Raw genomic sequence first — 16,206 nt, 5'->3', positions numbered from 1 at the left:
GCTTATTGGAACGAGTTTTTTTACTCAAGTGTTTTCTCCTGCCTCTAGTTCTATTCATTGAGAGTGCCGACGAACCGGTTTTAATGAAGTTCGACAGGTGAACATCGTGTGGAAGTTCGTGTCGTTAAAGCACCCGTAAGGTTTTCAGAAAAATCGTTTTAACTCAACTTTAGAATTGTTTGAAACGTGGTAAACCGTGATAAAGCGAAGCCTAATAATATTTTGCAAACTCGATTCCTCTGAAATCATCATAAAGGACCCCGCAGTAGCTTTATGGAAATTGGCTCCCGGTCGAATTGGTTGGATTTTCAGTATGTCATAGTACATATTCTCCTGATCAAAAATTTTCATGGACACAAGCCCCAAAACCAGTAGTTTCCGAGATACAGGTGTTGGAAGAAAGGAGTGCAAATTTTTTGATATCTATGAATTTCGTGATTTTCATGAATTATAAATCTTCAAGTGGAGTCGAAATCAAATCATTCACTCAAAAAACTGCACGGCTGTTTCTCAAAGATAGGCACGAAGCTCTGATTGATTCTATCAATGCATTCATTTCACCCATGAACTCGCTAGTTTACTGGAAAGAGACGCAACGTCAGATTTCGCGTGAAAAACGAGATTCTCTGGCTCTAGCAATAATCGACTTGTTCTGTTTATCACGCGTGTGCGGAGTCTCTGAAAATGTGAAAATGGCTGTATAGTATTCGAGTGATATATTATATTCCAAGTCTCCGTTGAAGCTTTGTAATCCATAGGTATCAAAAAATTCATACACCCCCCTTCCGGAGTCTATACCTCGGAAACTATTGATTTTTGGAACATGTATCTATGAGAACTTTCGATCGAGAGAATATGTACTACGACATACTGAAAATGCAGCCAATTAGACCGGGAGCCAATTTCCCCTCTCAATCTTTTGTTGATTCGATATTACAAATTTCAACCACATTTTTGTTCGAATTCAGCGATAATCTGCAGATCGACAAAGTCAAACTTACATTTTTTCACCCGTCGTCATGTGGCGTCATTTTATTTCGCGATGCTGTAATTCCGACACACGATACATTGCAACCGTTTGACAATATTTCCAGCTCAGAGATCATTTCACTCGATTCTTTTGCTCGAAGAGATAAACGGACGAGATTTTCAGGCAAAAAAAAAAAAAAAAAACGTCCGACCGGCAAACTTTTAGCGAAATCGCGAAACTGCTCATGTTTCAACTGTGCCTGAATGAAGGTCAATGGACGTCTAGGCGAGATACGCTGTACCTACTCACGTATACGCGGGTATACGGGGTCCTATAAACCACACGAGGTACAGGACGCTGGTTTTGGCTTTGGTTGGCTCATTTCCAACGTGAAGGGTTCTTTGCGCGGGACGAAGTGCTCCACCAATATACTCGCTCACCAACCAACCAGCCGACCGACCGACCGACCAACCACGCTCGAAACTCCGTGTAGTCGAGGCAGTCGATTTAGGACTGATTTTCTTTTTACTCCGGTCTGCTTTTTTATTCAGGAGCCCGACTCAGTGATACGGAAATATATTGCCCGACGCACGCTATCCAAGTTACCGCGAACATTGCGCCATTACTTGAACCGCGGTATAACATTGTGCGGGATTTGGAACTCCTTGGACGAGTGCAAAGGACTATTTTTCCCCCTATCCAACGCGAGTTTCAGAGTTCTAAAAATGGTTAGTAAGACAAGGTCAGGGGATGCAAATTTGAAATCGTGGAACCAGTAAAAAATATATCTTCTCGAAATTGAAAATCACTTGCAACCATATTTTGGATTCTTCGGACGCTTTGATTGGACCGAGTAAATTTCTGCGAGCCTCTCGCTCGGCTTCGAACCGCACAATAAGGTTCCGACGTTGACGATCACGTTTCGCAATTTTAGTATATCGTGGCAGGAAAGCCCGCGTAAGCGTAAGAGGTTGAATTCTAGCCACGCGAGACCTCAGGCAGAGGATAAAAAAAACGGGGCATTCTAGAATGAGCGGCGCGGGGTGATATTTGCGAAGCGAAAGACGAGCCGAAGGGGAGACTAAATATATATATATATATATATATTTATACGATTGAAATATCTGCAAGCCGTATTTTTTCAAATTCTTACTTTATTTATTTTTCATTTTTCCTTCGTCTCTCTGAGCGGAAGGTAAAGAGAAGCCGAAGTTCAGCTTAGCTTCTAACAAGGAGATTCCCAGTTGTAACTCTACGGTCAAGGGATAAGTGGCCCAAAATATATAAGAGTTAAAGGAAAAACATAAAGAAACAACAACCGCAAATATTGAAACAATTTATATTTATACGCTTTGCGTTACAATATCAATTTACCCTGCAGCCAACAGAGATCGGGACGGGATCTGGGTTAAATACATGAGACCCGCGTCACTTCGCGGAACTCTGATGCCCACGTCAGTGCCTCCAATAAAAGCGTCGGACAGGGAAACCGGCGCTCCGCGCTTTCCCAGGACCCTCGTCAGTTGGTCGTGAAAAGGAAAAGAGAAAAGCTCCGAGGTCCGGATAAGGAGAACTTGCGAAATGTGCAATCAGCCGTGAAAAACAATAAACACTTCTTAAACGTTCGAGGCTTCGCAGCCGGCCGGCGGGGGATTCTTATCTTTAAAGAACTTTTTCCTTTTTCTTCTCAGTTTCTCTTCTCCCGACACGTTCAAGGCAAATCATCGATAATGAAAATTCCTGGCGAATTCTCACACAGTCGTTCCGATTTTATCCTTTTGCTCAATGTCTAGCCGTGGCGCATTGTTTCTTAAAAATGAGGACGACGTTGTGTGATCGAAAAAGTCACGGACACGGTAGTTTTCGAATCGGAATGAGGCGAAGTTTGCCAATCACGATCCACGATCAACTTTACAGCGAGGGAGAGAATCGGGAACGTCGCAACGACGCCGGCTAGTCACCAAACCGAGGTTCGATGGCTGTCGCATTCCGGAATTTACCTCCAAGTCGAACCAATATCGTGGTAAACTTCAACTCCCTCGGACCATTCGAAAGCCATACCTAATACCGCCGACCTTATCGACTCGGCGACGGAGTCGGATGTGCTTTATAGATTTACAATCAAGCGAAAGTCCAACATTTCAAAACAGACGTGAAAATGTTCCAATAACTTTTGAACGGTCTTGACCTTACGTTTTGTATCGGCGAAAATCAATCGTATTTTTTTGAAGTTTAGTGTCTCAGTTAGCGTCTATTCATTGTCAAGAACTTGAATTATTCTCTAAAATATCTCAAGCTACCAGATCCCCATTTGAAATGTTGATGAGAACGAGACTTCGTGAAAGGTACAAAGCTCGAAGTTATGAAAATTCGGTACCTAATCTTAAATTTCCGGAGTAGTATCCAGTCGAATTATTTCGAGCTGTGCAAAGGTTTTGGTACAAGATACACCAAGTACTCTCTCGGCATAAATTCCTAACGAGAGATCGCAACCAAGTTTGTTGGCGAGTAAAAGCACCTGGTCCTTCAGGCAGGTGACAAGAGACAAGGCTTTTCCTAATCTAGTTAGCTGAAATTTTAATAACGTTTCAATGGAAGCCAACGACGTTCGCTTAAAAAATCAGCAATATCAAAACTAAGATGTACGAAAAAAAAAAGAAAAAAAAAAACTATCCGCGCGGCAAGGCGTCAACGATATTGCGAAGATGACAAGAAAGAAATCACGACGGCCGTTATTCTATTTTATCTCACTCCTCTCTACTCTGTTTACCGGAAGGAATTCGACTGCGATAAAAATGGGTTTGATTCCAGTACCCGCACACACAGAGTGCGGCCCATATATACAAACCACGCTAGATCTAGATCGGGTTGGATTCGAGGGATACATACACTGACGTATACGTATTATAGCACGTACGTATACAAGAAGGGTTCGCTTTTTATCCCCAAACACTTCGAACCGCGGCGAAGTGGGAGGAAGCAGAGGCTGACCGAGCTGCTAGTGGCGGTTTCAGACAGACAGTGGGGGATAGGATTATCCCAAGTAGCTTTTAGAACCCGAGTAAATAAACATCTTAAAATCCCCTGCAGGAACTATTTCACTCTTTTCATTTCCTACGCCGTTGGTCCAGCGGAGCTTACTCGACCCGACGAAACCCAGCGAAACCCGGCGCGAAGCTCCGAACCCGGGCTGACCAACCAACCAACCGACCGACCTGCAGGTCGAAACTGGAAACATGGGGAGCCGGAAGTTGCGTCACGTAAAAAACTTTCACAGTAAAACGATCCTTTGGGAAAGCGGAGCTGTTGCAGCCCGGGATCCGTGACCGTGGTCCGACGACTCCATCCGCGGTATCTGCCGCGTGAATTTAGATTCCGTAGTTATAGGTATACCTATATACGCGTTACGTACGGCCGTACAGGAACGGTTTCGTTTCTCGGCCAGCTTTTAGGACCTCGAACCGCGAGGCATCCGTTCGCTTCGGCTGGCGCCACCCGACCTGGAGAATCGCCGGAAGTGGAACAAGTGTCGGGGATCCGGCATATTGGAAGACGCCATCTGGTCCTCGGATATTTACTATTCCCTGAGAGTCGTATTTTGTTTAATAAGTCGTTTATCATCCCCCATATTTCACTCGATACGAACTTTACGTGCGATAAGATAAAGGCTGACGGGCTGTACCAACTTTTCGCCGCCTTGCAGGCACGTCGTGCGATTTCTCCCGTACATCGGTAAGCGTATAACCGATTCCCCTTAATTCTAGAGGGGCCATTCTCGAAAATTGATTTTGCGTAAAAAAGTAGGTTGCGCGTTTTTACCACTTCGATACATCTTTGAAATGTTTGACTCTATCGGTACTCCGATTATTCAATTCTTGCCCTTTCTACGAAACCTGTTTCGATTCGCCGTACTAATTGCGCGAAACAAATTTGCGCAACGCGATTCATCGTACACTGAAAACGGCGCGAGTCACGAAACTTTTACCACGGATTTACGAGGTGTGCGAAATTTCCCCGCGGTGTGAGACGACCAGCTCCGGTTTTCCTCTCCACGTCACGTGATCAAACTTCCGTCACGGAAGAGCCGGGCCAAATATTGCCAATTTTCTATAGCTATATGTGCGGTGTACGTCCCTACGCTTGCCAATATACAGTTGGCATGGCCCTGGGCGTCTCCCAGGCGGTCGTGGACGTCGTTTCGTGTTTCGCCTCGAATCTTAATGGTATACGAGGGTGATATTTTGGGAATGGCTGACAAAGGGCTCGCATGTGTTGTGAATATTCCGCAGGCTGGATTCAGCCTCACGTTTTACTTCGCGGTTAAAGGATGGTATGAATAATATAATTCTTAATTGCCCTCACTGCCGAGCTTCAGCCGAGCTTCAGCCGAGCACCGAGACGCACATGAGTGTATAAATAATGCATACGATGTACCCGATGCTCCCATCGTACACCTATGCATTATATTCAATTATAAATTCGGTGCAGTGAATCGCGTGAACGGGAAGAAATCCGTTGCCTGTGAGTTTCCGATTTCAACCCTCACCAAACTCCCTCTCCGTAACCGAACATGATTACATGAATATTGTACAACTGCAGAGGATCGGATTACTTTTCATCAATTTTACGGATTAATTTTAAGTATTTATTCGTCGGTTTGATTCCTACGAAAATGACGAAGCAAGTATTTCGATGGAAAAACGGACTCGACCGAGTCTTTGAATATCAATCATGCGGAATATATTTCTCCGAGCGTCAACCGCCAGAAACGTGAAAAGCTCGTGGGAACAGACGTGTTTTTCTCACGGCACCGCGGTGTAAGGTATGTGACTCCTCTCGCCGTACGAAAATCGGGGAAAAGCGTTTCCTCTACACTCGCTTACTTATTAATTTCCTCGCCAACGGGGAACGTCGAAAGAAAGATTTCCATCGCCTCCTCAATTATTCAAAATCGCTGTGCCCGATCGTCGCGACTGTCGGGTGAATGCAGAAGACTTATTTACAGACAGCTACGTTAAAGCTGTGCCTGTATTTTGTCCTTTATATATACGGAGGAATCGTCGAGCAATAAGAACGTGATTTCCGACTCAGATTGAGTGTGAATATTCCTCCGAGGACGAAGAATGCGATCAGACTCTGAAAGTTCTATTCGATTCATGCTAGTATTTGAATTCCAGTAGCTATTCGAGAGAGCGAGAAGATATAGGTACGTGTAAATTTCAGTTCAGAATTCAAATCTTGTCAGTCTGGAACACTCTTCGCGAATAAAGTGTAATTTTTTTTTTTTTTTTGTTTTTTTGTTTTTTTTTTTCTCAAACTATAATAGGGATCAACTGTAACTCCGAAAGAAGATGGTGACGAAAAGATGTCGAGGCTGGTATAGAGTATCCGAGGCGCGTGCAGACGGGACTTTGACAGGCTCAATTTTCCCCTACTTAGATCGCAGGCTCCGGAGATTTTCGAGAAGCTCGAAACTCTCTCACCCCTTCCCCCCTCCCCCCTCCCCCCTTCTCGCGCCGTCGTCATCTCTCTCTCCCTCTCACTGCGAAGACGACGAAGATTCAACCGAGTAACGCGTAACAAAAGCCCCTCGGATATCCGTTGAAAGGTTTAACGTTACGGCAGCGATTTCGCGAATATGAGTACATACATATCTAAGAAAGTTGAAGACAGCAGATATAGCGAGCGAGGCACAAGTCGCAAGATATAGCTATGCAAATTCCATAGATATACTGATCCAGCGAAGGAATATATGTATAATCGTACGGATATACAAGAGAAGAATCGATTGCGGGAAATAAATGAATGTATAAATATGCCATTTGTTTGATTTTTTTTTTTTTTTTTTTTTGTCGAACACCTCGACTTCTGTAGCGTGTGCAGCTTTGCGGGAAATTACCGTGTCATTACTCAGTGACACCAGGGACACAACTGAACACTAATAATACGTGTTACGTGGTTGATTTACCTCAAATAACGACTGTCGCGTGTCACTCGGCACTGCAACGGTTGATTATACACGTAATGCTTTCTCCGAACGGATAATTGATTCTGAAACGAAGATCAGTATTCGCCGCTTGTACTATGACTGTTTTAAAAAATAAGCCGACGAAATCATTTCCAACAATACTTCCTGAAACAGACGATCACACGAAACCAACCAACGAAAATCGGCACGAAAGTAGGCATTAAACAAAAATTTCACAATTCGTGTGTTTACGGCATAACTTATTCGGCGTGGTAAGGTTATTGCTTGGCACACTTGTATACGTATGTACGCGTGATTTCTAATCTTTCCTTCGATATGAAACCGGAAAAGTCCGGCAGTAGCTCGGCGACTTGATAAAGCACGATTAAATCCACACCCGAATGAAAAGGCCGAAATGACGAAGGGCTCGGGGATTAGATTCAAATATAATTCAAAGCCCCTGCGAAATTGAGAGCGGCCCTCGGGCGAGCGTGTTTTGCATAAAGGCAAAGACAAACCGGGCCGGCATACGTATTGCTGCTTAAATACGTCGCCTCGACGTGGCTAGAGGACGATGTATAAGTTTTACGGTATACATCTACCGGGAATCTCACGTGCGGATGTCGACTTAAACGGATGCCGGAAGGACCAGGAGGAAAGCAATGAGCGATGCAGCTGGTGCGGGAGCAGCGGCTGTCGCTCGTTCGCCTTCCATTTTTACAGCTTTGCACTTTTTCCCAGGATGTAGGTACACGGAGCGATCATCGAGCTTGCAGTCGGCTTGATACGAGTAGAAACGACGGTCTGGATTTGCCGAAGAGAGGAGATGGCAGGTCGAAACGATATTGGAAACAACGTAGGTTGCATCGATAGAATAAGGAAGGCGATATGAGATCTCTCGCGATCTTCGAGGTATCTTATAAGTAGAATCAAGCGACCGTGTGCGGGTTGTCGAAATATATAACTGTGCAGATTCTGCGCGGTGGGATTTCCTTTCGAGAAATGTACCTACCGCTGAACCCGGTGACCAAATATTGAAACGAAGATAACCCACGTAGAACAACATAGGCGCCGCATATGCATACGACTGCCAGAGTGAAAAAGTTTCGAGCACGTATCTTTGATATATTCCGGAGCACACTGCGCGCCGCTTGAAACTTTGACCGTACCTACGAGGTTGGCTATAAACTAGGTAAAGCACATATACGGAGCGAACTTTGATAACTTGATGAAAAGTTACACTGGCCGAGTAAAGTACACAAGAGTTATGATATACGAAACGTTGACCCCGGTCAATCTCGGCCAAACATTTACCCGGAAACAAAGTGTGCGAAACAATTCTTCGGACCGTCAGGGTTCAGCTTCTGTAAATTCACTTTTCGCATTTCCCACCATTCGAGTCTTCCGATTGGTTTGCAAAGTTGAGTGCATCGTGCGAGGAACCGACTTGAATAAGATGTATCGTGTGATTAAAGTTAGCAACGTTAGTCCAACGATGCGTGTTCAGGATATATCTTTACTTCGCGCCATTAGAGTTGTTTGCAATGAAGTAAATCATGCCCAACCAAACATACCCGTATTTTAAAAAAGCCAACTCCTTGAAGGTCATCCTAAAATTGCAAAATCATGAATTTCGTCCCGATGTTTCGCGAGGCTAACGCTGCTTACTTCGACCTCGTGTTATACCGTGTACAGCCCGGCTAAAAGTCTAAATCGGGGTCCAAGGTAGTTGCGGTGTCCAATTGGCAACCATCCTGACCACAGACAAACGTTTGGCCTAGAAATATCCCAAGAGGACCAGGCCTAGTGGTCGTTGGTCGTTCGGCTCGGTCGAATGATATGACGGTCCTTCGGTGTTCGGGGGCGTTACGAGAGCCGATTAGATGAGCAGAGCAGACGATGGGGAGATGAACGCGACGCGTTCTTCGCGGTTGAATCGTGTCAACGTGACGTAGGATTACCGATCGTCCTAATCTCTCACATGCGCGTTACCAGCTCACAATCAGTCTGGAATTCGGAGAGCTCTAATACGTACCGGAGGGCAATGAGGTCGGGGCTTGAATCTTCGAAGACAATAGTCAATCGCCTGCACGCTCTATTTGAGCAGCTTCCGACGTGAGTCGAGTAGTTGTGGATATGCGGTCGTTGAACTTGGTGAGCGAGACCTTGTGGGTTCGTTAAGTGTACTGTAAGAGACCTCCACCGAAAGATTCGCGGTCAAATCACTTTGGTAGACGCGGTTCTCGTTTCAGTGCTTATTTCCGACTAGAGGAGTTGTGGATTCGCGAATGCCGGTGGAATGTTCGAGCACAACGAACTCCCAAGTGACAAAGGACATTGTACAGCGTGGACACCCACGCGCGTTTTACCGCTAGCAATCGCAAGAAGAGATCTGGAAATTATCCGCCGTTCGACCAGGCGGAAGAGATTAATTTATTCAATCCCTTTTCATTGATATCAGAATTACGTATCGCCAACATGCTGGGATTACATTCGTCCCGAAGAGCAATAGAGTGAGAGAGATAGACCGAGAGGAAAAGAGAGCACCGTGACTCTCATGGGGAAACAGTACGCTTCGTATTCACCGCTGGCAATCAGGGCACGTTATCAAAAGTCCAAGCGAACTAAATAGCCCGAATTCTCCGCTCGACTGCCGCTTGGCTTACGTCCCAACTTTTTATTTACTCCATCAATTAATGGCTAAATGATTTCCTAGTTGTAGCGATAAACTTGTTACGCATCGCGCGCTCTTTCACTGTCTATGCATGAGTAATGTCGGACGGAATGAATTCCACCATGAAATGATGAACTTCCCCTGTGATTCCTCCTCTCTAATTGCCCCCTTATCTAAAGTTTCCATCTTTTTTTCTGGGTACCTTTACAAATTGAGTCTGTAATCGCGGCAATTTGTACTTTGATCGTTACTTTGAAACGAAACCACCTTGTGTATAAGCCAGGTAAATTTATCGTTGAAGAATCTACATGGCGCCTTCGCGTGGTATCGTCATCGCGTCAAGACTACACACACATCTGATTGCGAGTGTGAACGATCCTTCCTCGAAGGAAAGGTCAGCAGCGGCAGTCACAGCGATATCAACCAACGTCCTTTCTCTTTCACTGCACTTTCAGTGGAAGCCTCGATTCGACGAGCTGGTCTTTTTATACAATATATCCCCTCGGTGACTTCATCGAGCTGCAGACAAGCCCGCTAATTGCGGGATGAGAAATTATGATACCGCGCGTTTGATTTAGGTGTTATTTTCAATTTGTAAAACTGGACATGGCGAAAATTTGTAAGCTACTTCGCTGCAATTAGCACTTGACATTTTCTCACAGTCAGCGCATTGCACCGTTCAACCGAACGAGAGATAATGCTTCTCTAATCAAGGTCTACCGCATTCTTGAATATCATCCGCGGGTTGTGCAACGCTGCAATTCAACTCGGTGGACGGACGTGCCTGACGATGGGTTCAATTGGTGGACGATGATATAGGCGTCGACATTCACCGCACGCGTACGAAACGCATGCTTCCGAAGGTCGTCTAGAGTCGGTGGAGTGATACAACTTGGATAATTGAAAAACAAATAACATCGCACCAAGCGTCATCAATTCAAATGTCAAATAGAAATCCTAATTGGTATACCGGAGAACTGATATTCGACAGTGAATGTATCGCGCATGAATCGCAATCAGTGCAGGCTGTCCTATCGGGCCTTGTTTGCAGAGAAAGAGAGTGAGAGAGAGAGAGAAAACCGGTACCACGAAAATTTAATTATCAGGTACGGGTGACAATGGACGTAGACAAGGTCACGCGACGATCCTGAAAACTAAAAAAATTTGCAGTATGCCTTGGAACACGGATGCACTCTGAACGGTACGAAGATCAAAAAAATTCCACTATCAAACTCCAATCGACTCGGTCAAGTTCAACATACGTTTTATACAATACTCGATTTCTGTTTGTACTACGTGATTTTTCATTCCGTCATCACGCGTTGCGCGTCTTGATGAAACTTCCTTTCTCCGCATTTAAAGAGCTCCAACGTAGGCATATTCATCTCCGATCAGCCTTTATAAAACAGCATATTCCATGTTCAACGAAGGATACTTACGATGTGTATTTTTTCCCCGATAACCATGCTTTACTACTATACGTACTTTTACAGTGTAAAGGATAAAGCGATATTCACCTGTGCCTTCGTCATTGACGAGTGATTCCATACAGGAGTATATTTTCAGATGTATTTATTTTATCGAGAAAAAACGAACTCTGGCCGAATCCGAGTCGTCTCACCGTTTCGTGGGGATTAACGCTGTGTACATGCAGGAGTAAAAAAAAAAAAGTGAGGAAAAAATTTCAATTTCATTAAATCGCAACTCGACACGAATGCCTAGAGGTCGCTGGCAAATGGCAGTGTCGTTTTTTTTATTGGCAACTGATACCTACAGACCGAGGGGGAGAGACAACGAAAAAAAAAGAAAAAAAGAAAGAGGTACCGGAAGAGCAAATATACTGCGCCCGCATCCCCGGGGAAACATATTGAAATACGTTTTCGCAAGTCAATTCTACGGGAATATTTTTTCATTGGTACATACCAATGCAATCTCGCCCTATGCGAAATTGAGCTTCGTATATTAAACGTTGAAATTGGAGGTTGGCCTTCATATTTATTCGTCCGGAAAGTTCTCTAAGCCGAGGATAACAAGGTTCTGTCTGCGTAACGTCATTAATTATCAATAACCAATTCGAAACTGGGTAAACCTTCTGATTTATTAAACTCATCACTGACTTATAGGGTCTGAGAAGTTCGGGATGATGCTTTTTTTTTTAATTGTTTTTCTTTCTCGTTAAAAAGTGATGAAAAACTCGATATTTCATACCGCTGCACAAAGTCGCGGAACTATATATCTAAAGTAACGAAACTTTCAACTTAAATACACTTTTAACAGGCTCTAGTATACAGTTCCGAAAAAGTTCACCCTTGCCATGCAGGTCCTGTATAATGTACGATATTTGTACACCAGGGAAGTGCGCAACCTTCCCTCGACTTGATAATCGGTTTTCGGTTGTCACCGTAAGAACGAGAGGCGTCGCTATTGTGCGCTCTGGGAATTACACAACTTTCGATATTTGAGAGAGCTTTTGGCGAGGAAAGTTTCCCACCCGATCCGTGGTTTCAAAGCGCGTAAATTGCGCTGCGGATAGCCAAGGATTTACCGTCAACCCCTGTGGTTACGTCCACCCGAATTCCTCTAGTAACCCTAATTCCCACCCAATATCCGATTCCCTCTCTCCATGTAATTTCGATTCCAAAACATCGAGGGAATACCAAATAATATTTCTCCAATAACGAACCTCCGCGTCGGTCTTCTTTCATGCGATGGTTATGTAATGCCGGTAAACTGATATATCAGGTCGTCAAACACCGTATGTGTCTTTAATTCGGGGAAATCAAGTTTACATATAGTATCCTTCGGCAAAACGTGGAAATTAAATCTGTAAATCCATAAACACCGAATATTTGTGCTCTTGAGGGTATTTAGAAATTTGACGATAAATGAAAAATTTACATCAAATCTTGCATCATTTTAAATCATGACGGTACTTAAAACGATTTCACTTTCGAATGCTGTTAAATATTTAAATCCCGATGCTAAGGCATTTCCTTGAATTTAGGCCTATTAATGTAAAGTTTCTCAACGTGCGCAGATGCACAGTGAAAGGGAAAGAAAGATAAAAAGAATAGTTTGAAACAAAAAAAAAAAAACAAAAAAAAAGCAGACTTTTCAGAGCAATTTTCAGGCCCATGTAATACCCTCAAAAGGAAATAACTCACATGTTTTCCGCAACATTTGTGCAATCCTCGCCGGAAGAAGGGTCTGAAATATTAAATAGCTTGAAATCCACCACGCGGGTGGTGGACAAGGGTCTCAACTTTGTACGACGCTGAATCAGGTTTTTCCTTAATCTCTAAAATGGGCTGCTCTAAAGCATTAGGCACAAGAACGTAAATCGACCTCGACAATTCCTCCTTCCGAATGTGCAGTAACGGTGACTAGTTGCAGCTTCGCTTCAAGACCAAAGGTGCACAAGAAGAATTGCGACAGGTTCAAGACTTCGAGAAGAGAAGATTCATACGTCACGAGTGTACGTAATTAATCCCAAACCGTATATGAATTCAGGACAGAGAAGTGACGGAGTCGCGGATAGTTGGCTGAAGCAACCCTGTCCGCAGTGCAACGCGTCGCGACGCAACTCGACGCCTCGGCAACTCGTTCCGAGGGTTAAGGTGACTCGGCTGGTGCATAGCAGCGCAACCGTGCAGCGCCCTAGAAGAGGAGCTTTTGAAAAGGGTAAAAATGTTGCAAGGAAAGTAATACCTCACAGCGTTAACGAATAGCCGCGGAGTTTCGAGGAAATTCTAACGAAGGTGCTTCAAAGTTGAGAGTAAACTGTAAGCTATAGCGACGATGTGCCCGTAGGTACATTCAGCGTCTCTACGTCCCTACAGCAAAATCTACGAGTAGTACGCAGCCACAGAGTTGATACACTACGTTTCTCAAAAGAGGCGAAACGCTTTGAGAACTCTCGGAGAACACGGGGCAGCACTGCCGTGACTTTCTTCCTCAATCTCTCTCTCTCTCTCTCTCTCTTTCTCCCTGCTACGTCACGTCTGCATCAACTTATTCCTCGCCCAAGAAACCCGCTGCGTCCACGTTACAGAGAATTAGGGAACAGTAATTAGGATCCAAGTTTTGCCCGTGGAGTTTGCTCCGCAACTGATAAGATTATTTCGGAGGAAATCGAGGTAAGTAACCGAACGGGAAAGAAGAATGCTCGTCGGTCTTACTTTTTGACAAGGAATATGCCTCGTTAAAAGTCAGAGTGTCAACGGCCGTTTATAATCGATGATGAAAGAGTTCAGTACTAACGGTGAGAATTCTCAGAGGTTAGGTCGAACTGAACTTGAAACTTCGGTTTGTGGGACTAGTTAGTTGGGTCGGATTAGGTTCCACAGCTTCACGGTTTGTAGGTTCAGTTGACGAAACCATCGAGCATAAGGTTCCGCTCCGCAAAACATGCCTCGAATGGTCTCTGATGCTTTGCAAATACCGCGCGAAGTTACGTGGATAATTCAGAGACCGATGGCGGATTAAAATTTGACTGCGTAGTTGGCGTTAGCTTTTTTCCAATGATTCTAAACGTCGGGTATAATTGTAGTTCGGCTCGAATTCATTGAATTCTTATGCAAACTGAGAGTATAATTGACAATTTCAACTCTTGAAGAATAAATGACGAATGAGGGCCTCTTTGAAGAACGGCTTACGGGTGGAATCGTAGAGGAAATTCCGAGGGAATGTAGAAACCAGAAGATAAAGGTTAAAAGAAGAAAGAAAGTGAGAAAGTGAGAAAGAAGGAAAAAACAAACAAAGACTTTCGTGCGGTGTGAAACATCTGAAACGGAAAACGGCATCTCTGTAGTTTCCTATACTGAATTATTTAGCGTAAACAATATTTGAAACGGTAAACTTCTACTAATTCACTCGAAAATTACGGTAGATAATTCGTATTTTCCTTCCGAACCAAGAATAAGAAAGTCAACGTGATCGTTGGGATGAGAGATGGTGGAGTTAATTAAACAAATTAAATTCGCGCGACGATGCTGTCGCAACGATTAATTCTATTTCGTGCCAAAGCTAAAGTTTGCGTCGCATCCCCGGGCGGTGTAAAGATCGACGATCAATTCTCATCGACGGATTATCGCCGCTGTTTTAATATCGTATCAACAGGTAATTGATACCCAATGTAAGCCCTACCATCAATTTCATCATCCGATGAACTTTCCACCGGTTACCGGCTCCCTGATATTTCCATCTGCTGTGATCATTCAAATTAAATGAGTTCGTAATTAGGTACGATAGAAAAATTAGTTACTGCACCAATAGTCCATCTATACGAACGATTAAACAATTCTAAAACGTTGGACATTCGATAAATGATTTTAAAACAAATAAGTATAATGCACAAAGACATTAGGTAAGATTCGTACCGAGACTAAATATTAATTTCTCAATTTCTATTTCTTTTCGTACAAAGCTACGGCAGGTCGTATCTTACGTATTCTAACAATTCGATATAATCGATTCACGGATGAGTTACGGTATACGCAAACCAACTTCTCCGGAGGCGAATAATTTTCATAATAAATAATCACGTCCTGTCTAGTAGAATCTTATTCTCTAAGTAACAACGACGAGGCTTATTTTCTCCGAGAGCCCATCGTTCAGACTCTTATAGAATGACTGGAATGGAATTACAAAGCTTTGACAAATTGTTCAATAAGTACGTACGGCGCTGAATCACGTACAAGTTATCGACGAATTTCCTGTGCGAATGAATAACTTTCGTTGAATAAAAACATGAATAATATAAACTACAGTTTGAATTATTTTTCGATTATCAAATTCTATCGGTATAATCTCTGCTCCGATTTCCTCACGGACTAATCGTTACTCGTTACGAAGTTTGCGGCTGATCGATTTCGCACCTTTAAAAACTAAAGAAGCAAAAAACGAGAAGATCGAATCTCCAGTCGACGCTCTTGTGGTCGGCTTACGCAATTATACTTGATGTAAATAGTACAATGATTCCGTTCTATTTGCACATAATCAACGGAAAATGCCGCGGATGGTCCGAGAGTTTGATTCAGTGACGCGTGCGGTATACGTATGTATAATAATGTATTCCGCCGATGTTATGCACTGGATAACAAGGATGTGCGTGCATATTGTACACGCGTCAGGTACACAATTTCTCTTCGTCTATTGACGCACGGTCAACGTATGTAACACAGCGAGTAAGCGAGGAAAATGCGAAGCCGAGGAATCGCGTCAAGTTATTATTGGAAACATCAACCGGTCCACGTACTCATCTGAAAATCCAATCACGCTTTTACCGTTAATCAGAAAATACACCTATCACGAACAAGGACTGTTATTTACGAATGGGCAGCAACCCACTCTCTCCGTGTATTACAATCGACGTCGTCCATTGAGTAATCGGAGAATAATTAAATTCCTACCGATGTATACTCTGCATTTTAAAACGTGAAAACGACACAAATCCACACCGTAACGAGATATGTTTATACTTATATAATTTAATGGTGAAAACGTATAACGCAAGTAAAAGCTAGGTGAAATTTATATCCTCCTGCTCCCGCGGGGATTGCTAATTCTACCGCTTATCCTGGATTCATTTTTAAC

General features: G+C 43.6%; 1 protein-coding gene across 1 annotated transcript in view; it reads right to left on the bottom strand.

The window, feature by feature from the left end:
- The window catches only part of LOC107223181, a 78,784-nt gene that overhangs the window by 48,262 nt on the left and 14,316 nt on the right, over positions 1-16,206 (bottom strand). The window lies entirely within an intron of this gene.

Source organism: Neodiprion lecontei, chromosome 3 (genome assembly GCF_021901455.1).
Source record: "Neodiprion lecontei isolate iyNeoLeco1 chromosome 3, iyNeoLeco1.1, whole genome shotgun sequence".
In the NCBI taxonomy this organism is placed as follows: Eukaryota; Metazoa; Arthropoda; class Insecta; order Hymenoptera; family Diprionidae; genus Neodiprion; species Neodiprion lecontei.
This window is presented reverse-complemented; position numbering and strand designations above follow the sequence as displayed.